A 25,565-nucleotide genomic window follows, 5' to 3' on the forward strand; every position below is an offset into this window, starting at 1 on the left:
ACAATGAACTCTCTAATAGCACTGTATGATGCAGTTCAGAGGAACTTCTGTGACACTGGGTTAATCATTACCTTCGTGTGTCCTCATCATATTATTTCCCTCACAACAGGATCTGCATCAAGTCCTTGAGTAGGCTGACAGGCGCCATTGCTCGAAGGTGGAGGCTGATGAAACCCACACAATTCTCTCGATAAATCCCTAGATGATGGGATAAAGTACCGCAGGGGTTGTCGCTTCAGGCAGAGAATCGGCTAACGAAGGAACACGAATACCGTTCGGTCGTTGAACCCCACCAGTCCTCCCCCAACCTGAAAAACATTAAAAAGTGCTACTCAAATCATGTATAAGGAGACAAGACGATTGTTTTCTTTAAATAATGAGCTCGGAAAATTTGTGAAATGGGTAATTACTAAACCAGCAAATTACAGTGGATGCTAACGTAAATGTTGTCTCAAACGAAAGGCAAGATGGCAAGTGGACAACAAATGAATTAGTCTACATCATTTTCTCAGTGACATTACTTTAATTTTGAACAGTTTCTGAAACCTCCGAAGCAGACAAAATACCGTAGTTATAAAAGTGTTTGCTGGTTCGTTGAGAAGTAATACCCCCCGTCACACAACATTTTATTACTAAATTGTTCTGTTATAAATATCATTACAGACACCAGATGTTGAGAAAGAACAAAAAAAAAAAAAAAAGAAAACACTTGAGTATATAATATAAACTGAGATTTATCAAGGGAGAAAAGGCAAGTGGACCTGATGAGATACGTATACGATTAACTCCACACTGTATCTGTAAGCTGTGACTATAAGGACACGCGTTTCAGTTGTCAGTGTCTATACACTTTCTCCTTTTCGGTACTGTAGCTCTAGTTCTCAAAACTAGCAATAGGTCGTACCAGAAAACAATAATACATGAAAGTTACCACACGGACAACAATATCTCTGGATAAATACATGAATACATCTCACCCACCGATAGAAACGCTATTCTCCATATTCGATCAAGGGCACAAGAAAATTGCCACAGTCGTGAATGAATCATGAACTCTTGTCACTTCGACCTGGCTCTACTTCTAACACACTGATCCACTGATCAATCATTTCAGAATGATGTTTCTTCTGTGTTTCCCAGTCACCACACGAACACTTCCTGACATTAAAGTATACTAGGAATCGCGAGCTTTACGCAGCGGACAAATACAGAAGAACGTTATCCTCAGTAGTATCACAGGAGATGGTAGAAGAAACTGCTGAAATTTTTCTTACAGAAAAATTATTACGTTTGTGTAGTGTTGGAAAAAAAGAGTCGAATACATCCCCAAATACACCCATCACTTATAAACATCCGCAGAAAGCACCAAAAATCATATCTTGTGTACGAAAATAGATTATTTAACTTAAAGAAAGCGATCTTTTGAAATTGAGGTAAAAAAAACAAAATGAAAATCCAGAATGAGATTTTCACTCTGCAGCGGAGTGTGCGCTGATATGAAACTTCCTGGCAGATTAAAACTGTGTGCCCGACCGAGACTCGAACTCGGGACCTTTGCCTTTCGCGGGCAAGTGCTCTACCACCTGAGCTACCGAGCTCAGTTGGTAGAGCACTTGCCCGCGAAAGGCAAAGGTCCCGAGTTCGAGTCTCGGTCGGGCACACAGTTTTAATCTGCCAGGAAGTTTCATATCAGCGCACACTCCGCTGCAGAGTGAAAATCTCATTCTGGAAACATCCCCCAGGCTGTGGCTAAGCCATGTCTCCACAGTATCCTTTCTTTCAGGAGTGCTAGTTCTGCAAGGTTCGCAGAAGAGCTTCTGTAAAGTTTGGAAGGTAGGAGACGGATACTGGCAGAAGTAAAGCTGTGAGTACCGCGCGTGAGTCGTGCTCGGTAGCTCAGTTGGTAGAGCACTTGCCCGCGAAAGGCAAAGGTCCCGAGTTCGAGTCTCGGTCGGGCACACAGTTTTAATCTGCCAGGAAGTTTCAAAATGAAAATCATTTTTCTGTAGCAGATAATTAATGATAAAGTGCGATTACAGTATGAGGCTGTCAACAGAAAACAGTTTTATGTAAGCTAACTTTAAACATTTTATTCCCGGCTCTTTGGGTAAGTTCGAAACTACAAATTAAAACGTGTGGGTTTCCATTATGGGTCAGTCCTGGAATTTTTATCTGTCGCTTATCAGTTCTTTCACCTCAATGTTTGTTAAAGTGAAAAATGCCGAGCTGCACCGCCCAAGTTACAGAGTCCGCACAAAACTTTATGTCAGATCGAAGGACGGAGTGTGTGTGTGTGTGTGGGGGGGGGGGGGGGGGGGGGAGGCATACTACACCCAGTAGGAGTATGCCAAGGGAAGGACTGTGGTGTTCACACCAGGCGAAAGATTTACCATATTTTTAAAAACAGCATTTCCCTAGGCTTTATTTTCGTGACCAAATTTAGGCACAAACGATGTCACTGTACAGGTTGGATTCATATCGTTTACTACTGCCTTTATCTATATTTTGTAATAGGATCTACTCCTATTATTCCTGTCAGTAAAAAAAATAGATCTTCAATGGCGGACCATATTTTCGGGAAGAAAAGCAAAATAAACCTACTCAAGATAGCACATAACATGATAAAACATGTATGGGTGACATGAAAATTATTCAGTTGTGAAATTTCGTAAGAAAGTCTCTTTTCATCAGGCTGTTGTTTATTTTTTTAATCGAAACAATCATTTTATTTCATTGGCCATTATCTAATTTTGCCTATCTGGTCATTATCGAGCAACATCGAATAATACTTATATTATATGCTTCTATTTGTCGGCAATTCATGATCCACACTTCAGTGTGAAATATATCAATATATAATGGCGTCCTGTATTCTTGTTGAATAACGCAATACCGTATATACGCAGATGTTTCTCTGTCTGAAACTGGAAGGTTGCCGTACCTCACTTTAGGGCTTACTATAAAATAGGATGGAATATCTTGAAATAAAAGCACTTATTCCTGATCAGAGGCTTGAAATAAAATAGCACTAATATCTAAGAGCTCAGAAACAAGCGCTATTAAACTCATAAAATCAAACATAACACGGAATTAGGGTATAAATTTCTCCTATCTGCTCTAATTTTCTATAAGGACTACACTGAACTACTACCACAATTTCAGATGATATACATGAATGATTAATTCCTAATTTGCGCAGAATTCACTTAAATCATTAGCGCATTCTTTTGCAGCCCTTGTTCAAACGTTTCAAGTGCAACAACAGCGGTTAAGCTAACACTAGGAAATGGACGAAGTTTACAAAGCCGATTCTTTCCAAGAATCAACATTCAATACAGCTTTAAGGAGGTCTGGGATAACACAAAAAAAATTGTGGAATATGAATGTAAATACTAGCGGCAGCCGGTAGGAGTTATTTCAGTAGACTCTCTGGAAAGGACTCCCCTTAATGAGAACGGAGTCTCGTCTGATTTGTGCCCGTAACTCGCCTTCCTGACATCCATCATGCTTTAACTCTGTGGCGCGGCTACTTAGCCTAATTGCCAAACTTGGCAGTTCTTTCGTAGAAATTAATGCCCGTCTGTCCTAATTATAATTACTGTAATGCCCCTCCTATACCTGCTATCTTTAGAGCATAGGAGGCAGGCAGTTGGCGGAATAGTTGTAAAATATAGCTGTCCGGACCGGAACTAAGAGAACTCCGTGCCACGTGGCTCCACTAACGAGATGTGTGAAAACCAGAACGCTGCCACCAGATTACCTATACGTATCACATTCAACATGGAAGAACTTTCTAGATTTACGTGACATCATCAGCAGTAAGTGAAGTGTGGTAAATTACTTCAAGTTTTTTCATTTCTTTACGACGACCACCTCTTCTAAACTACTTCTCTGGGATCTCTTCAGTTCCATTTTATTTTAGTGATTTTTCTGTTGGCGCATTAGAATTGCTTGTACATATGTAGTGTCTTTTACCTAGTTGTTGTACGTTCATTCCCAGATAGAGGATTATATCGGATAAAAGTCATATTGACCAATGTAAACACATGAATATCATGGATTCAGTCTATATTAGCATCCTGATCAGTAGAAACATCAGTCCTAGCTTCCGTTAATCTTCTCCAAGGGAGGGAGGGATTTTAAATTGGGATGGAAATTAGCGAAAAAAAAAGAATCACATAAGCAAAACTATTTTCAACAGTTTCAAAGTAAGTTTGTAGAGCCTTAGCCTGATGAAACGAAATAGGAATGGACTACTTGGTAAGGCCGGTATTACACAATCAAATTTCTTTGTCAAAGATTTGATCAAAGATGTGATCAAATATTCGTCAAATATCTTTGACGTGTTGCTAAAAACGGGTATTAAACTGTCATCATATTTTTCGTCAAAGTTCAAGATGGCTAGCAACAACAACATGTTATTAACCGCAGCAGTTGCATATACCACGATTATACTGTGTGCACATGAGGAAGAGAAGTGCGGAAAATGAAAAGGAAACATACCTGGTTGAAGCCGTGGCTTTTACGACAACACGATAAAAGCATTCGACAAAACTTGTTACGTGAGCTTATAATGGAGGACGTCAAGTCGTACATCAATTACTTGAGAATGGATGAGCATACATTTCTGTATGTGCTCAGTGAAGTGTATCCTCGTATCTCAAAACACAATACTCACTTAAGAACTGCTATATCTGCAGAAGACAGGCTCACTGTAACACTCCGATTCCTTGCTACAGGACAGGGTTATGTTAGGTTAGGTCAGGTCAGGTCTCGTCTCGTCTCGTCTCCAATCTTCTTAATCTATTTTTGTATTCAGGGTACCTCACGTTGTAAAGCGCCTCATCAGCTTCATACATCTCTACTAATTTTGTAGCTGTCGGTACACACCAATTGTATTTACCGGCTATGTTTATAAAAACACTAAAGATGACAGAACGCTGCAGCGATGCTAGCGCCCCAGGCGGTAACATCTCACACTGCAGTGAGCAGAAGACAAGCGACCTCTTTAATCAAATCTACAGCGAGGCCCTAGATTTGATCAAATATTTGACGACATTTTCCCTATTACACCATCAGATTTCTTTGACAAAGATATTTGACAAAGAAATTTAATAGTGTAATACTGGCCTAAGGTTACCTAGTTGAGCGTTTTTTTCTTGACGACACATGAGCATTTACCTTTTGCGCTGATAAACTTCAACAAATATGTGAACCTAATACAACAAGCTTTAATGCACACTTTAAATCAATTATTATTTATTACTAAAATAATATATAGACTTACCTGTTAATTATGTGCTTCCATTATTTTGTTTTGAATAAATATTTCATTTAGTTTATATAAATGTTTCATTTCTTCCATATCAATAAATAAAACTAACATATTCGAAGAAATCTATTAATATTAAGAATGGAATCATAGAACCACTTGAGTTTTTTGTAATTTGGACAGTTGAAGGCAACGACAAGAAGGAAAGTGAAAGGCATAAAGGGAGAAGTAAACATTTAGTAAAATAAACATGTTTTTGAAAAACTTAGATTCTGATGTGTCTTCTAGGAGAAGTTTATAGTCGGTGTGTGTTACTGGTCTATGTATGTGAGGCAAGGACTAGTTCATGAAGCAATGGAGATATGTGTGTTTGAAATTTGTGCTTCAAGGAGCAAACTGGACTCGAATACATAATTATGACTGTAATGAAAAAGAGGTGGAGGTGAGCAGGAGATGTTGCCTGGCGAATGGATGACTGGTGGGAGAAGGAAGTTCTTTACTGTGCAAAGGAGAAAAGACCGAGACGAAAGTGAGTAGATGACATTAAAAGGCATATAGGAGCTACGTTGATGCGTGTAGCTGAAGGTGACAATTTGTGAAAAATTTTAGCGGAGCCTGTATCCAGCAGGATGTCAAATCAATGGTGATGATCACCATTGCGATGAAATACTCTCAAGGTGACTGACGACATTAATAACAGTTTTCTATTGTATTTAATAATATCTTTTGGTTATTGGTTGTAAACGTATTGATGTGTATCTTGATGGCTTGTTGCCTAACTATCACCATGTACCAGATGATCTAAGATATTTCCATGGCTGGTACAAGGAATTTTTCTCACATATACGATGGGTTTCACCCCTGGAAACTTCTCTCCAGAAGTACAAAGCATCTCCGTTGTTCATAAAGTAATTGCAAGAAATGTCGAGGTATGAATTCTAAGATCAAAAGAAGACAAAATATGCCTCGGAATGCATGACCTACAATGCGTTAGACGTTAAGTATTGCGTTACACAGTGTTGTACGCACTGTGGTTTCTAAGAAGCTGTTGGTACGTACACTACTGGCCATTAATATTGCTACACCAAGAAGAAATGCACATTATTCTAGAACTGACATGTGATTACATTTTCACGCAATTTGGGTGCATAGATCCTGAGAAATCAGTACCCAGAACAATCACCTCTGGCCGTAATAACGGCCTTGATTCGCCTGGACATTGAGTCAAATAGAGCTTGGATTGCGTGTACAGGTACAGCTGCCCATGCAGCTTCAACACGATACCACAGTTCATCAAGAGTAGTGACTGCCGTATTGTGACGACCCAGTTGCTCGGCAACCATTGACCAGATGTTTTCAATTGGTGAGAGATCTGGAAATGTGCTGGCCAGGGCAGCAGTCGAACATTTTCTGTATCCAGCAAGGCCCGTACAGCATCTGCAACATGTGGTCGTGCGTTATCCTGCTCAAATGTAGGGTTTCGCAGGGATCGAATGAAGGGTGGAGCCACGGGTCGTAACATCTGAAATGTAACGTCCACTGTTCAAAGCGCCATCAATGAGAACAAGAGGTGACCGAGACGTGTAACCAATGGCACCCCATACCATCACGCCGGGTGATACGCCAGTATGGCGATGACGAATACACGCTTCCAATGCGCGTTCACCGCGATGTCCCAAGACCGATGCGACAATCATGATGTTGTAAAGAGAACCTGGATTCATCCGAAAAAATGACGTTTTGCCACTCGTCCATCCAGGTTCGTCGTTGAGTACACTATCGCAGGCGCTCCTGTCTGTGATGCAGCGTCAAGGGTAACCGCAGCCAGGGTCTCCGAGCTGGTAGTCCATGCTGCTGCAAACGTCGTCGAACTGTTCGTGCAGATGGTTGTTGTCTTGTAGAAACGTCCCCATCTGTTGACTCAGGGATCGAGACGTGGCTGCACGATCCGTTACAGCCATGCGGATGAGATGCCTGTCACCTCGATTGCTAGTGATACGAGGCCGTTGGGATCCAGACCGGCGTTCCGTATTACCCTCCTGAACCCACCGCTTCCATATTCTGCTAACAGTCACTGGATCTCGACCAACGTGAGCAGCAATGTCGCGTTACGACAAACCACCATCGCGATAGGCTACCTTTATCAAAGTCGGAAACGTGATGTTACGTATTTGTCCTCCTTACACGAGGCATCACAACAACGTTTCACCAGGCAACGCCGGTCAACTACTGTTTTGTGTACGAGAAACGGTTGGAAACTCTCCTCATGTCAGCACATTGTAGGTGTCTCCACCGGCGCCAGCCTTGTGTCAAAGCTCTGAAAAGCTAATAATTTGCATATCACAGCATCTTCTTCCTTTTGGTTAAATTTCGCGTCTGTAGCACGTCATCTTCGTGGTGTAGCAATTTTAATGGCCAGTAGTGTATATACTCTAGTAAGCGATGAGAACGCTGCTGTGAAGTTTCCAGCATAAATAACGCGAAACTTACATCGCTACAGATACGAATGAGATCATCCATCACTTTCGGATGCACTAGAAAATTTGTGAAAAGTTGCAGTCTGCAGAAGTTTTGGCGAGGCGTTCACTCACGTACCGAATATGAACAGCGCAGCACCTGGCGGTAGTTTGAAGACAAACTTGAGACGTGGCTCGTTAGATGTGGGGAGCAGCTAAGCCCTTGGCTCGGCTCGCGGTTTCGGGACGAGGCAGTAAGGCTTCCTCTAATTATGTGCATCCTCCCGCGGCAGAAATTAGGTGAGCGCGCCGTGGAAAGTTGTACGCAACCTTAGGCGGCGGCTTCCGCGCCTGATCGAGGAGGAAGCTATTATATGCAAATTTATACGTCGACGAGCGGGGTATTTTTAACGCGGCAATTTGTCCCGTGTGCGACGGCGCAGCGGGCGATATTGCGTCTAACGGTGGTTTTACGGTTGCGCGCTCTCTAGCCGTCCAGCGGCACGTTCCGGAACCGGTTCGAGGGCGAACGTCTTATCCAGCCTGGAGCGAGGCTCGCTCCAGCGCAGCGACGCAGCTCTCCGTATTGTGAAAAGAGGCAGGCGTTTGTCTGTCGTACGAGTCGAGATCTCGAGTCCGTACGGACGACTGCTCCACGTTCTGTTCGTGTTTGGATAACTGATGACGAATTTCGTACGGCAGTCACAGAAAAGGAGCACCCCAGTGTAAATATACCGATGCCGCACTCCATTAGCGGTGAACTCCGTTGCAAGGGCAAGTTAACTGTCAGTGCAGTTACTGAAATCTCCACCTGGTGAACGGAAAGAGCATAATTACCTCTGAAGCTTCAGTTACACAAATGCTAATACTAAAACGTTTAAGGTTAAAATTTGTCTATCATCGTGATCATCATCTTCTAAATATTAAGTCTTATAGTCAGCTGCCCCGTTTTCTATCACCATCTACCTCTTATGAGGTCTGCCCAATTCTCTCTTTCCAATCGGCCGATAATTCATTATCTTCTTTGGCAACCTGTGTTCTATCATTCTATCAACAAGATTCTTCCATTTCATTCTATTCTCTTCCATCGTGTTACCACCTGAAAAGATTTTAAGAACTGACCCTATCGTTCCATTCCTTATTTTGTCCATATTGTTACAGCCTCTTACATATTTCATGAACTTCATCTCTGCCTCCCGTATTCGGAGTGTTATGTACGAGATTAGGTACAGCCACCACTTCATAAAATTTCATTCGTGTTTCCGTTCTTGGTTTTCTTCCCAAAGTCCGTCCGTTTGTCCCGCAGATGGCTCGATATTTATTAAGCTTGTTGTCAATGTCTTCGCCATACATAAAACTAATATCACACCCTAAATAAGTGAGGTGGGATAACTGTACTAAAATTTCCACGTTATTGTTTTGTATTTGTTTTGTATTTGCATATCACAGCATCGTCTTCCTTTTGGTTAAATTTCGCGTCTGTAGCACGTCATCTTCGTGGTGTAGTAATTTTAATGGTCAGTAGTGTATATACTCTAGTAAGCGATGAGAACGCTGCTGTGAAGTTTCCAGCATAAATAACGCGAAACTTACATCGCTACAGATACGAATGAGATCATCCATCACTTTCGGATGCACCAGAAAATTTGTAACTAGATTCTTCCGTTTGACAGTCATTATCTCCATCTTATTTTTAGATTTTGTTAAACTGTAGTCTATTGCATTTCTAGCAATCTGTGTACCGCTCTATGTAAATTATCTTATTTATCCTGTATAATTATCTGGTCACCACTGGAGTATTTAATGGTATACTAGATCCTAATTGAATTCCTAATTTAATCTTTCAACTTCATAACCAGGTCATCAATATATAAATTAAATAAAGTGGATGATAGATTACAGTCTTGTCGAACACCTTTATTTATTAAATTTTCATTACATATTTTCGAGCCTTAACTTACTACCATTTTCGTGTGTGCATATAGAATCTTTATGCTACTAGTAAGTTGTTTAGGAAAATATTTTATTTCCAGTGGAAAACATTTTATTTCCAGTATTTTCCGCGAAGGGGATCTTTTTCCCTTATCACTGGCTTTCTTGTAATCAGTAAATGCTAAATATGCTTATAAAACAAATTCCTGGAGTTTTTCCATTAATTTGTCTTATTACAAGTATATTATTTTCACATGAACGTCCATTACTGAAGCCTGATTGTTCTTCTGAAAGTATTGCGATAGCTTGTAATCTTTGATAAACAGTTTTCTCGTAAATTTGATATCTGTTAATGGTGTACGCATTGATTTTCTGTTATTATGTTACTCATTGCAGAAACTTTCTTAATTTTATTTATATATTTCATAAGTTCAAACGCTTCATTCTGTCTTTCGTAAGTGCCATGTTCGAGTTTAGCAACAAATCTCATTTTTGAGACGTTTGTATTCCTTTTTGCCTGCTTCATTTACTGCATTAGCACACCAGTACACCACAGATTATGTAAAGAATTTAACTTCCACGTACGAAACAGTTTCAAGCGCCTGATTACGTTATAAATAAGTAACTGTTTTGAGTATTTAATGTTAAGCATTTAAACGAGAAATAATTTAGAAAAAGTGTGGGATTGTATTCAAATTTTGTCGGGAGTCGCTAATTGCCGTCATTATGAAACACTGGATGGTTATGGTGTGGATGGTTTGCGCTCCATTTTAATCAAATGTTAGTTTTTCACGCATCTCAGTGGCTATAACACCTCCTGAACTATATGTTGTGCAATGTCATAATTTTGCAAGTTCATTCAGTTACGCGTGTAGGTACTGTCTATAAAGTGTGTTGCGAATAGAGTTGGTAGTAAAGAAGTAAGACACGAAAACATTCATCCCTGATGTAGTTTTGTTGCATGAACAGTGAAAATGCAGTAAGGATACATTTGTATCCTTTCATCCTATTTGGGATGTGTTAGCGAAAAAAAATTCGTAATAGTTTGAAATTTTCTGTAAAGTTTGCTGGAAGTCGCTACGTGGTCCATTTCTCAAATACTGAGTGAATGTAGTCCTATCATTTGGCGCCGTCAGTTACGATACTCCAAGACAAATACACAATTGTCAACTGTAATACTTGCTTATTGTGTTAAAATTATTCCGACCGTTGTGGCCGTGCGGTTCTAGGCGCTTGATTCTGGAACCGCGTGACCGCTACGGTCGCAGGTTCGAATTCTGCCTCGGGCATAGATGTGTGCGATGTCCATAGGTTAGTTAGGTTTCAGTAGTTCTAAGTTCTAGGGGACTGATGACCTCAGATGTTAAGTCCCATAGTGCTCAGAGCCATTTGAGCAATTTTTTTGTTAAAATTTTAATGTAAAGAGTGTACCTCTTAATGAGCATATTATGACATTATAAAATTTTAAATTCGGTCAGTAATTACGCGAAATATTGATTTTTTTTTTGTTTCTCGTAGGAGGTGTTATGTAGGCAACCTGCAACAGGTATTGACCTCCGAGTTGCGGAACAGTAATACCGATTGCGCATGATGGCCACTTACAATCCACTGTGTGAGCACGATGCGCGAAGAATGTTGCGGTCATAACATGATAATCCTTCTGGTGATGACTCGTAAGAGTCGATAGCGTAAAAAACAATCCAATCCCGCCAGATGCGATCGACACAGTTGTGAAACAGGCTGCGTTCACCGACAACAGCCGTCAGAAGCCGCCCGACAGCTTGGTCAGTTGCGTCCGATTTCCGTCAGCTCTTGGCTGGATCAAGCAGGTCAGAATTTAACCTGTACAGGCGGGATGGATTCCTCGACGCCTCTGTTCTTGAAGACGAGAACTGCACTGACGCTTTTTCCATTAAAAAGACGCCGAATGCATGTGTATGTCTCTCGAAAATAAATGTAGAGGCTGTCGTCAGTTATCTGAATAACAATTTTACGAATACATGAGTTGAAGGGAGAAACGTTCTGTTGCATACTCGAAACAATTCGTGGCGACACTGAAAAGCAAGTTTACGAACACTTTGTTTCGCTGCATCTATTTAAAGTTGTGCAGACATACGTCCGTTGATCTTCAATGACTGTAGTTCGGTATACGTGTGAAAGACAACTATAAAGTTTAGCGCCAGACATTGAAAGCCACTTCACAAAACATCATCACCACCCTACTGGCATGAAAACGACAATAAACAATAATAATAGTAACTTGTAGACAGCTAATGCTAAGCTACCACAAACGTAGAAACCGTCCATTACAGTAACTATAAGCATAAGATATACCACCCTTCTCACTTGAACAAATTATTTTTTGATGTTATAATTTATTTATGCGTAAGATTTTCGATAGAGATTTTGCCTGAAACTTCCTGGCAGATTAAAACTGTGTGCCGCACCGAGACTCGAATTCGTGACCTTTGCCTTTCGCGGGCAAGTGTTCTACCTTTTTTTTATCTCATTTTGTTCGCTGCATCTGCGTCGTAAGACAAGCGTTTTAGTTCGCTGTTACTCGATTAACTCAGTTTCTTTTTATTACAGAGGGCACGTAACCCTCTGACCCAACACGCTGAGCTACCGTGCCGGCACCATCTGAGGTACCCAAGCACGACTCACGCCCCGACCTCACAGCTTCACTTCTGCCACTACCTCGTCTCCTACCTTCCAAACTTTAAAGAAGCTCTCCTGCGAAGGAAGTTTCATATCAGCGCACACGCCGCTGCAGAGTGAAAATCTCATTCTGGAAACATCCTGTTGGCTGTGGCTAAGCCACGTCTCCGCAGTATCCTTTCTTTCAGGAGTTCTAGTTCTGCAAGGTTCGCAGGAGAGCTTCTGTAAAGTTTGGAAGGTAGGAGATGAGGTACTGGCAGAAGTAAAGCCAAGAAGTAAGGACAGGGCGAGAGTCGCGCTTGGGTTGCTCAAATGGTTGAGCACTTCCCCGCGAAAGGTAAAGGTCCCGAGTTCGAGTCTGGGTCCGGACACAGTTTTAATCTGCCAGGAAGTTTCATATCAGCTCAACTCCGCTGCAGAGTGAAAAACTCAACAACAAAAAAATGGTTGATATGGCTCTGAGCACTATGGGACTGAACTTCTGAGGTCATCAGTACCCTAGAACGTAGAACTACTTAAACCTAACTAACCTAAGGACATCACGCACATCCATGCCCGAGGCAGGATTCGAACCTGCGACCGTAGCGTTCGCGCGGTTCCAGACTGAAGCGCCTAGAACCGCTCGGCCACTCCGTTCGGCTGAAAATCTCACTCTAGAGATTTTGCCTACTTGTGATTGAAACAATGTGTCGTGTACTACTTCACACATAACAGTAAGGAGAAGTGAGATACTAAGTGGCGCAAAAAATTGTCGTCATAGGAAAGCTGGGGAGAAGCAGAAATAGTTATCGAACAAGTTAACATATTAAACACAAAGTTTACTTAACTTGTATTTCTCCTAGCATACGAGGACTCGTTACAAATAATGCAGCAAGAAATAGTCCAGAAATGTCAATAGCAAACAAGAACGAGGCTGCCTGAACTTGGTTGAAATGGCTCTGAGCACTATGAAACTTAACTTCTGAGGTCATCAGTCGTCTAGAACTTAGAACTAATGAAACCTAACTAACATAGGGACATCACACACATCAATGCTCGAGGCAGGATTCGAACCTGCGACCGTAGCGGTCGCTCGGTTCCAGACTGTAGCGCCTAGAACTGAACTAAGGTACAAAGATGGTGTCGGACACGTGACTCGGAAGGTTGTTTATATCTTTATAGCGTCACATAGCAAAGATGTTGCAAGTGCGAGTGGGGCGACTTTTTTTTTTTTTTTTTTTTTTTTTTTTTTTTTTTTTTTTTTGCCCCTCTCTTCAGCCTACAGAATTCGTTTTAAAAAGTTGAAGATAATTAGTAATAAAAACAGGCGATATAATCGGTGACTTAAATGGTAAAATGGCGGAAAATCGTGGAGCTTGAAACATATAACAGAGGGTTGATGATGCTAATAAAATAAATATGAGGCAGACAGGTAAGTGAGTAGACAGATAATTAAAATAACACGGCGACAGTCTGGTTTTGTTCGCAAGAGATATAAAATTTACACCCAGCGACAGCATGGTGTCTGTTCGCAACGCTTTGGAAAGACGAACAACACTGAACATTCACTTAAGCACTGCACTAAAAAGTTTTCACAAATGTGATATACCAGAGCCGAGGGCAGATGGGAGGGAAAGACAGATGACTGGAAAGGAAAGGGGGGGGGGGGAAGGAGAGGAAAAAACGAAGTGGGGGAGGGGGGAAAGGATCCAATGGAGGACGAGGACCCAGAAGACGGGGGAGAGGGGCGTGTGGCTGCCGCCGGCCATCTTATATTGTGGCGGCAGATGGCCTTCGTAGTCCAGAGCCACGGAGGCGTGGCTCAGCGGGCCCGCACCATTGGGTCCGCAGGGTCCCGGGCGACTGCCATCGGCATCTGACGGATGCTTGCAATTCCTGAAGGGTGGCACTGATACATGGTTCCAGTCAGTGAACCTGCGACAGTGGTCTATAGATTCGGAACTGTATCAGAAGTATGCTTCGCTTGTTAGTTCACGGTAAACGGATCAGCTTACGATTGACCACTGACGGCGGCCGAGTTTAGGTTCGTTCTGCGCATCTGACGTCACAAAACAGTCAGCCAATAAAGAGAGAACGACGTTGCCTGAGCTCGACTGCAGTGCAGAGCACGGACGAGTGTCTTCAGTTTTAGAAACGTTCAGTAATAAATTAAGTAATTGAACAAAAGCAATGTCGTGATAGCAGATTTTCTTTTATAGAAAGTTTGGAAAAAGCAATCTTTACACGAATTGCCTCACATTCTATGAATTAATTAAACCAAACAAGCAATGATTTAGGTGTATGTATCATTCTCCCTAACCGCTTTTTCGTAATAAAGAACAGCGGTAACTGTTTTATTTCCTATTGTATTTCGACGAAACGTGAGTAATTCATTCTCATACCAACAGTGTCTGCCCTCTGTAATAAAAAAACTGAGTTAATTGATCAACAACGAACTAAACGGATGTCTTACGACGTCCGCCCCGAGCAGATGCAACGAACAAGAGCGAACAAAATGAAGTTTAAAAAAATGAGTAAAGTGTATCGCTGCTAAGCGAAAGGTTCCGAGTTTAGACCTTGTTCGGTGCTTAATATTTTCTTTATTTAAAAACAATATCGAAGTGTCTTACTTCATGAATTTTGTTCGTCTGAATGCAATTTTTTGAAATTTCTACTGGCAACTAAAATCGACGATAAGGAAAGTATACGCTATGGACTTTTACCTCTGCAAACTCTTCAAAATTTCGTGCAATGGTTTACTACATCTAATGCTGCACAATAACTGCGTTGAACTTCGAAACAAAATTAGGTCATTTATTGGGGGGAAGGTAACAGTCAAGAAGATGTGTAAAAATCAAATTTTTTTGGCCAAATAGTTTAAGTGAAATCGAATGATAAGTGTGTCAAAGCAGTCGAAGCACCATGTGTCTGCACAGGCGAGCAGTGCAGTGATGACAAAATCGCGCACACCGCGGAATGCGGCGAGCACGTCTCTGTAGCAGCGAAAGGGTTAATGCGGCCGTGGTGGCTTTACTTCATGAACTGCGCGCTGCCCCCTAAACGTCCGTTTGCGAACTATGCTATAGCGCTGCTTCTCTTGGCGCGTACAACTGGCAACGCAGCAATCTCCCGCGTCTGGGCGGGCATGCGCGAAACGCCAAGATGAAAGAATTGAACTATAGCACACCTGCACGATCGGCGAAACGGTTGCTGCAACAGCGGAGAAAACGGACGTATAACAGTTTCCACAGTGAAAGCAAGAATATAGAACTGTGCGTTCTGTCGAGCAGTGTCGTTGCAAGCAGAGTAAGAGCGCGCTTACCTGGCTAGCGCCTGGATCATTAATTAGCGGCGTCAGTCCGGACAAAGCTCCATTGTAATTGCGTAACCCGCACGGGCCAGCGCCGGTATTCCAGCATGACAATGCTACGGACGCGCCAGGGTGGGATCTGTACGCGGAATTGCGGGAGGGCGGGCGGCTCTGCGCGCCAGCCCGTGTTTTCTTTTTTTCCTGGGCGAGCTCTTCCGTGGCCAGGCTGGGGCGCGGGCGCAGGCGCTGGCCCGAATGTTCATTTAATTAATTAGGAGCGGGCCGGCGCCATTAGCATCTGCAAGCAGCCGCGGGACGCCTGCAGAGCCGGGATTAATGCGGCAAAATGCCGCTGCGCTGCGCCACATCCGCGCAGGTACGCTCCCGGCTCCTCGTGTTCGCCAACAGCCCTTTGTTTTCTGCTCGTTTTTCGGAGCCGCCGCGGGTGTGCGGTACACTTTGTGTTGTAGCGTGCCTGCCTCCTCTCTCTGCCACTCTCGTCGGCGCAGCGGCAACGAATACAGTCGTCTACAGAGATGCTGCGTACCGCACCGTAAAGAAAAAGCCTCCTACATCCGATGCTTATTCGCTACGCATCCACTTGGAAGGGACTTGACGAAGGTTCGCGGACACAAAATGTTGGTTCGGTTCAACGAAAGGAATTCAATCAGCCAAATATCGTAACCGACACCATTCAAACGAAGTGTACTTTAATGCGATTGCACCCATCAGTTTAAAGGTGTAGAGCTCTCTTTCAACACATGAAACATAACTGATGTCCGTGTTTTTAAGCAAAATAAAAAGTAATGCCTAATCTTATCATACAGTTTTTCTTTCCAAATTTCTCTTCAAGAATTGTTAGTTTTTCTTCACAGTGTGTGATGTCCTTAGGTTAGGTCAGTATAACACTACCAAATTTCTTTGTCAAAAATCTTTGTCAAAGATATTTGATGGTGTAATGGGGAACTTTGCCAAATGTCGTCGAATATTCGATCAAATCTAGGGCCTCGCTGTAGATTTGATCAACGAAGTCGCTTGTCTTCTGTTCACTGCAATGTGACATGTTACCACACGGAGCGCTAGCATCGCTGCATTCTGTCGACTGTAGTGTGTTTATAAACATTCCCGGTAAAGACAAGTGGTGTGTGCCGACAACTACAAAATTAATAGAGATGTATGATGCTGATGAGGCGCTTAACAACGTGAGGCACCTTGAATTCAAAAATAGATTAAGAAGATGTGCGACCTGACCTAACCTAACCCTCTCCTGTAGCAAGGAAGCGGAGTGTTACAGTGAGGCTGTCTTCTGCAGGGGTAGCAGTTCTTAAATGAATAACCTGCTTTGTGATATGAGGATACACTTCATTGAGCACATACAGAAATGTATGCTCATCCATTCTTAAGTAATTGACGTACGACTTGACGTCCTCCACTGCAAGCTCACGTAACAAGTTTTGTTGAATGCTTTTATTGTGTCGTCGTGAAACCCACAGCTTCACCCAGGTATGTTTCCTCTTTTTCCCCCGCTTCTCATCCGCATATGCAAACAGTGCAGTTGTGGTACATGCAACTGCTGCGGTTAATAACAAGTTGTTGTTGTCAGCCATCTTGAAATGTCACGAAAAATATGATGATAGTGTAATACCCCTTCTAGTGCTACGTCAAAGATCTTCGTCAAATATATTTGACGAATATTTGATCACATCTTTGATCAAATCTTTGACAAAGAAATTTGATAGTATAATACCGGCCTTAGTTAGGTTTAAGTAGTTCCAAGTTCTAGGGGACTGATGACCTCAGAAGTTAAGTACCATAGTGCTCAGAGCCATTCTTTACAGTTTTGGCTTCAAGAAATCATTTTTGTGTCCACATCGGACGCTCCCTGTAACCACTGCACAAGGTGGAAGGAGTCCTTGCAGAAGCGACGGCGGTTATCGCTGAAACAACCGGTTCTTGGTTGTACTAATTATTTTCCTCTCCTGTTTAACCCGATTCTTAAAACCTACAAAGTAACCGATCTCTGAAGAAGTCGATTTTCGTTTTTTTTACTAGTCCTATTTCCAGAGAGAAAAGTAGATATCGAACAAAAATTTAAAATTTCGAAGACTCCCTTAGGATTTTACATCATACATTTCAAGACACACGGAACAAAAGTACCAAATGAAATAGGCAAATAAAAGAAACCCATTCGTACAGTCTTTGTTGTTTTTCTTGGAAAGTAATTAGGGGCTGAATACTACCAAATATAACTAGTGTTCTCAAAATTGTTCAAGTGGCTCTGAGCTCTATGGGACTTAACGTCTGACGTTATCAGTCCCCTAGAACTGAGAAGTACTTAAACCTAACCAACCTAAGGACATCACACACATCCATGCCCGAGACAGGATTCGAACTTGCGACCACAGCTGTCGCGCGGTTCCAAACTGTAGCGCCTACAACCGCTCGGTCACAACGGCCGGCTATATTTCTTCGATCTACATAATCGCCAGTTGTACTCGTGTAATAACTGCCGGTATTTTGGGAGCTACACTGCTTCGCAACGGCTTTTTTCACATTTGGTTCTATAGTCTTTACACATTAATATGATATTCGGGCTCCTATGAGGGTACCTTCTTGAAGACTTCTGACAAACTGTAAGCATAACTCAAGATGCTTCACATTTGAGGACGGAACAATATTTTTGCTGAACATACATACACACTCTGTAACCATCAAAATGTTTTCTTACACCTGATGGAACACCTGATGATTACAACTTATACTATGCTTTTGCTGACACTGCAGTTTTTGCGCCCGATGATCCTGTTTCGAAAGATCTTAGAAGCATTTCGTTTTCCTTACAACGACGTCTGGGCCATCCAAGTATCTTCTCGTTTTCTCACTCATGATGTTCAGTATAACTACTGACCACGAAAGAGTAGCAAATGATTAGTAGTCTTATTCCTAGTTAGAATGGTAAAATGTATTTTTGTCAGCAATAATCAAGTGTATAGTGGACTGAACTTTTAAATGAATAGCTGAAGCGTAACACTGTTCCAGGCGAATTGATGTAAATAATCACGAAGTACGTAATTCTAAGGAAGTTTTTAAGAATATCTAATCAATGTATATTGCACGTACATGTTTACACAACTCAATAAGGCTTCTTCACAGAATGCCTAAATCAGGTGTGTGGTACAATAGCTGTCGTGTCGTTAAAAAGAATGCCCTTAATAAAACTTACAACTCACGCGAGGTTTTGCCATGACAAAAAAGACGAAAAGTGAAACTCGCTGGTGCATATAAATCAAGATCGACATTTTTACACATTCTTGGTTTTGGCATAAGGGAGACAATATGTACTTTTATAAATACTCAGGCGTGGGAAGAGCTGCAAATGATTGGTCGTTTCACTTGTCCCATATTACATGTCTTTGTATGTAGGTTACACTAAAACACCAAAAATCTAGAAATAAATTGATGTACCTGACGTACGATAACGACAAGAACTGAGAAGTAATGCTGCCTAGTGACTGTTTTCAGTGCGTCAAAATGTGAGTAGAGCTCCAGAATGTATGTCAGCAACATTCTAACGCTACCGCTTGAGTTATGCTACTCGTCTTAATCTTCTGCTCCATCTACTTCTTTTTCCTTTTTCTATTTCCTGTGGGATCGAATAGGGAGGTGCTGTAGTTAAAAATCTGGACTCGTTTTTGAAAGTACGCACAATCATCGGCTTTCTTGTTGGAGCACAGAAAGGGAGTCTTCATCATCGCCCGCAGTGCTTATCAAAGACCTTTGGGTCAGACGTAGAAGTATTTTGCACAAAAATGTAGTCGTCATGCCAGGTGACCACCGAGACCTGACTGGATAGAGTACCATTTCTGTCGTCGTTTATCTAGTGTCCTGTCACCAGTTACATCAAGGATCACTGTACTATTTTCCTTCTGATCACAGATAGCTTGCACCTTTCTTGGTTTGTAATTTCCTGGCTACATTCTTAAGGGTAACATATGGGCTTTTTCTTACCGCTCAGATATCTGCAGATCCTGTGTCAAAGGCCGATGTAAATCTCAGAGTTTACTTCCTAAATTTTTCACAATTTTTGACATAGTTTGTGACAGTAGTCGGCAAAGTGATATAAATCTCAAGTAGAGGTAGTCTTTTCGAATATTTGTGATTAAACAAAATGTCAAAGACTTTGCATGGTGACAGTGTGTGGATATCTGGTATCATATAGTGCATGAACTCGTTTTGTTTTAAATTGCAACTCTACTGTCGCTGAGCTAATTTCTTGCGGAGACTTCCCACATGGTAATTTCATTAACCTTCAGCTACATTTAGAAGCATTGATAGAAATACTTGTACCTACATTTTCTGAATCTACGTTGCTACAATAAGAATAAGACGACAAGGAATGTAATGACTGTATACAGAGCTCTCTACTGACGTCAGTGACTGATGTGGGCAAAATAAGGAAATGGAATCCAGTCTGTGAATGAAATTCCACTGGCAGATTGTGAACTACACATTTGTCTCGCTTTGCTGCAGAATACGGGCTACAAGTGACTTCATGATGCGTCACGCGTTGATGTGCAATCTCCTTGTGCTAGTTTCCCTTCCTTATGTTTAGATAGCAGTGGTGTCGCATGTGTGGGACTTCAGCTGCGAAGACGCAGTACAAGAAAGGATGTGTGCGAGTGACTCACCCACTCTCTGACACTGGACTTTGAATGAAGACGAGAGCTCGTAGATCAGTGTCTGCTGATGTCACATCTTTGTTACTCACCTGGTGACAGGGAAAGTCATTTCAAATACTAGCCACAGATTTTTACTGCGGCACATTTCTTTTGTCTTGTACGTATGGTTGAAAAATCCGGTCCAACGATGCGATGGGCTGATTCAACTGACGGGAAAGGATTCTCCTTCTCCGCATCAAATTAAAACAGAAAATACGTTGTAAGTTTCACGTGGATGACGATTTTCTTCCTCTGAGTGAAATTCAACCTGCTCAGGTTGTAGGGTAACCATTTTCTCCGACGAATAACTGGTAGCCGGTGCTGCAGACCAGTTGATTTGATCTTATTTGTATGTCGTAAAGCAGTGTATATTAAGTTCCATGTCCATCACATGGTGACAGTCATTTCTATCTCGAGCAGGTGGACATAATGTACCACAGGGTCCTATGTCGAATCTTTTATCGTTTACATCCTTAGTCTTAGAACATGTTGATTTTTATCTCTTTGCAGATGATACTAGCATGGGAGGAAAAGGTAGCTCTAGTTTCCTTATTGGAAGGCCAGCTCGCGAAATATCTGAGTATGTCAGCGGATGGCTGAAAGGAAAGTGATTTTCACTCAAGTTTCCCAGCAGTTACACTTACTTGCGATACACATGTCCAGCAGACAAGCACTTGTCGTTGTAGCCGCTTTTACCGCACCTAACATTTTACAATGGTTGTTATGTTGTTTATGAATTATCATCAAGTTGATTGCTACATTAAGTCATTATTCGCAGCGAATTCTCAAGTCCTGTTGTACTGTGTCCACCGAGTTTCGTCTAAACATCGATATCTTATATTGATCTGAAACACTGAAACAATTTTTTTCGTAAATAAATATTCAGCTCACTAAGTCTTGTTTTTCAGTAGTTAGGTCTACCGCTTCCTCATCTCAATCTGATAATTAACGCTTTGTTTTCTTTTTTCCAGGTGAGCGTCCCAACATAACTTCAACGAGGGTGATTCTTGCGTAAGTCATTAATCAACGAGAAATTGAGATGTCTGTTAAATTATACACTGCTAAAACCTCCTGTTGAGATCATTCTTTAGAGTAAGTAAGCCTTAGACTACGGTTTCAATACGTAGACTAACCAACGTCTGCTGATGTCATTTCCATGAAATATGACATTAAGTACAACGAATTTTCTGCGCCTATAGGACCGTACTGGATTTAAAATGTACCAGCTCCCACTCATTAGTGCCGTATCATCATCACAAATCAATTTTCAATTCAATGTATTGCCATAAATTTTAGACCTGTTATCTTGAAACTGTGAACAGGTCGTACATGATAACGTACAAATATGTTAACAGCAGCTGTTGTTAATATACAGGATGATTCAAAAGTAACTGCGCACATTTCGTTGGGGCAACGTATGCATCAAGATAAAAAAAAATGTTAAATAAAGTTTTGTCTGAAATTGCTTTATTTCCGAGTTATGATGTGTAATGTCATTTGTGCTAGGGATTACATCATAGGCCAACACAGTCGTTTCCTTTTGGCGTCTCGTATTCGCCTGCATATCAACTGATGTTGCTTTTCACATCCCTCTACATTGCCCGTTTGATTCTGGCACGAACTGTCTTTGTTTACTTGACTACGGTGCCATCCGTTGTACTCTGGTCACTGTTGTAGTGTAACGGCAACAGACGTACTAAACACAGGGCGACAATTATTGAACTATATGAAAATAACGTAAAAACTAGTTACAAACTACGGTGTGAATGGAATATTAGAGTGACTTGTGCATCTTTCCATTCTTGGGGTAAGGATCTTGCGTCGAATGAACGTTTGTATGTGACTGTTAAGTATGGAGCTATTGGATCAGCATACTCTGAAATAAATCTAATTGGTATAGTGTCTGAAAAGGAAGACATGTTTCTATGAAGTGAATTAAGTTGCTTCACTACTCGAGGATATCTCCTTCTAAGTTAATCACGCTGGCGCCTGTTCGTGATTCGAATTCTGGACTATTACTTCGAGCTCTTTCGTGAAGGGTATTTCGGTAGGCTGCGCGTAGTAACTCTGCTCTGTTTTAGCATTACTGTCATCGATAGTATTTCGGTCGCTGTCGAACAGAGAAGGCATTGCTTCTGTTCTTGCCACTAGCATTCTTTAAATAAGAGCAGAATCTCTCCGTATCTTCTGCCAGGTTTCGAGACAAAGGTTCTTTGTGGAAACTATTATAAGCATCTCGCACTTACGTCAGCGCTAAATTTCGATCTTCTGTAGAAGATCGCCCATCTTGGGGATTTTGCCATCGTTTAACTTTGGCGTGCTTTTTTCTTTGCTTCTACAATGTTCTGACATCCTTTATGTACCGCGGGATATCAGCTCCGTCTTTTGGTAACATAGTTGGAGTACATTTCTCAATTTCTGGCGATACTATTCCTTTGAATTCAAGCCACATCTGGTCTACAGTTACATTGTTAATTTGGAAGAATTGTCTCTAAGAAAGGCGTCAAACGAAATGTTATCTGCTTGTTTGAGCATGTATATTTTTCGTTTACTTTTGGTGGATTTGGGAGTTACGGTATTCATTCCCGGTACAACAGGCCTGCGTTCAATAACAACTGTATCCATTTTGATGCTCGTTATTAGCTCAGAATTATTTGTCGTGTGTTTCGTGAGAATTATTTTGGTCTGGTGTATATTTTCCCGAATCCACGAAGATGGTAGTTTAATACACTCTTATTTTTAATGTTAGTGGATAATTACCGCAAGGGAGGCTATTTGACTGGGTCTCTCGAATACGATTTTCTCATAGTTCCTCTAGGCGGCGAAAATTCCATCGTCGCTGCCTCACACGTTCCTCGTTTGGCGCTGAAATTCCAGTTACGCAGGTAATCACCTCTGCCTCACCCTTTAATGAAGATGTCGACCAGCGAAGGCGAGGAATGCTTCGATAATGTTTCGGGAACGCCGATACCCGGGTGGCACCACGGTTTGTTAACACATTCGTGTGTCTTATACAGTCCCCGTTACTGACAAGTACACGGTATATCATTTAATCATTTCAAAACAAAGAATTGATTGCGGTACAACTTTAAGGAACTAGTAGATCAGTAACTACTTTGCTTTCACACGGATAAGATACATAACTCAATTCAGTTCAGCTATTATTAACTATAATGCTTACTGGGTTCTGCATCTTTGTCGAAAATGCTCGTGTCTTTAAAATGGATATTTGTTACCCCCGGAAAATTATGAATGGCCGTTAAAACGCATAACTGTTGCGACTACAGTTGCTCTATTGCCTTTCGGAAGCGGAGCAAGTTCTGGAAAAGTGTCACGTCGCATCTGCCCTAGTCAACACTTACCTATATTAATTACATGAACTGAATGTTAAAAACAAGTGCGAATGTGTTCTGCATTCTCCCGAGTAATATATCTTCAGTAAAAAAATTAATCACTTTATATTATGTCGAAGAATCGCCTTCAAATTTTACAACACAAGAATGATGTGCTGAGACAAGTGCTGACAGAATGCGTTAGTTTCAGAATATATGAGACAACATAGGTGGGAAGAGAAAAGAAACAGACAAAGAAGAATTAATAGAAGATTGGTCATTCGTGCCATTAGAGAATGGTACAGTAAAGGTAATGTTAAAGCATCTGCAGGTCAAATTCGCTTGTTGACAAAAGAAAGACGAGTACAGAGCTACGTGTGCAACCAGCAACAGGCTGCCTACGGCTGTCGGGCAGTGATTTACGATATATATGTGGAGAACGGCGATTACTGTACGATTGAAGCAAGAAACTGTTTATAAAGATGGGTATATCTGTAGAGTTCTCCGTTGTGATTACATCTCACGTCACCTGTTTAAACACAACAGTCCTCTCCACTCTCTGCGTGTCATTCACGTATTAATCCAGGAAACTCTACGCTCCCACATCGAGAATGTTGACTGTTGCTCCAGGCCTGGGCTGCTTTAGTGTCAGTAAATGGTGGTATCTGATTGCTTACGAAAAATATAAACAAAGATGTTCAAATAAATCGCAAGCTAAAAGGATGTATTTATTCCTGCAGCAATGGTTGAATACAAACATATCCGTTGGACGGTGGATGCGTTGTCGAATATTCATGACAAGTTAAAACCGTGTGCTGCTTTTATAAGCAGACTTGAATCAATAGTAGGTGGTACAGTTTATGGCTTTCACCGTCCATATAGCAGTTATACGTAGAGAACCAAACAAAAGCAGGCGGCTCTTTGCGGCCAGTGTGTGAATCTTGGGTCTTTTCTATGCTTTAAATTCACACCGGAAACTTCCAGAGACTTGATGATCGTATTTACCTCGTGATTGCTTAACAGCCACTAGGAATTCACTATTATTAATAATAACGTTCAGAAACGCTGATGTAGCAAGTGATGAAACATCTGAAAATACCATGGATCCAATTTAATAGACTGCATGGTCATACTTCTTGCTGGTATATTTAATCGGTGTAATATGTAGAGTATTCGTTTTAACTTTAGACAACTAAATACTTCGAAAACAACGCATCGTACGAAAGAAAATGTTCTAGGTGGAAAGTTAATATTAGTAAAGGGGATATCATTCTGTACTGCGACCTCCAAACCACTGCGCCTGCGTTGATGGGGGTCAGCTTTGTATTTTCAAAGGAGACCTTCCCCCTACCTTCATTTTTATTGCGCAAACGGATTCTCTGCCAAAAAATACCTACGGTTCGCTCAAACCATTGTCTTCCACTCGTGGTAGATGGCGCTGTAATAGACAAGTATTAAACGTGCCCGCTTTTGCCCGACGCATTTGATTCTACATTTCGTTTACGATGTAACTGTAAATCTTCGTGTTCTAACGGTTAATATTTGTTTTCGGAGTTTACTTTAGTGCAACAAATTTGACTTTACAGTACAACCGAGCGAGGTGGCGCAGTGGTTAGCACACTGGACTCGCATTCGGGAGGACGACGGTTCAATCCCATCTCCAGCCATCCTGATTTAGGTTTTCCGTGATTTCCCTAAATCGTTTCAGGCAAATGCCGGGATGGTTCCTTTCAAAGGGGACGGCCGATTTCCTTCCCAATCCTTCCCTACGCCGAACTTGCGCTCCGTCTCTAATGACCTCGTTGTCGACGAGACGTTAAACACTAACCACCACCATTTACTGTACAATAGGATTAGCCGCTTCAATGTTTGATTAGAAACTACTTCTAGCGTGATCCACGAACAACG

The 25,565-nt window shown here is 41.6% G+C and overlaps 1 protein-coding gene and 1 non-coding gene across 3 annotated transcripts in view; both read left to right on the top strand.

The window, feature by feature from the left end:
* Positions 1–25,565, top strand: part of LOC126335558 (uncharacterized) — a 637,852-nt gene that overhangs the window by 152,285 nt on the left and 460,002 nt on the right. The gene's annotated exons all lie outside the window — the stretch shown is intronic.
* Positions 1,886–1,959, top strand: Trnas-cga (transfer RNA serine (anticodon CGA)). The gene has a single exon. It is a non-coding gene; the product is annotated as a tRNA-Ser (tRNA).

The sequence above is a fragment of the Schistocerca gregaria genome, chromosome 2, assembly GCF_023897955.1.
Source record: "Schistocerca gregaria isolate iqSchGreg1 chromosome 2, iqSchGreg1.2, whole genome shotgun sequence".
Lineage (NCBI taxonomy): Eukaryota > Metazoa > Arthropoda > Insecta > Orthoptera > Acrididae > Schistocerca > Schistocerca gregaria.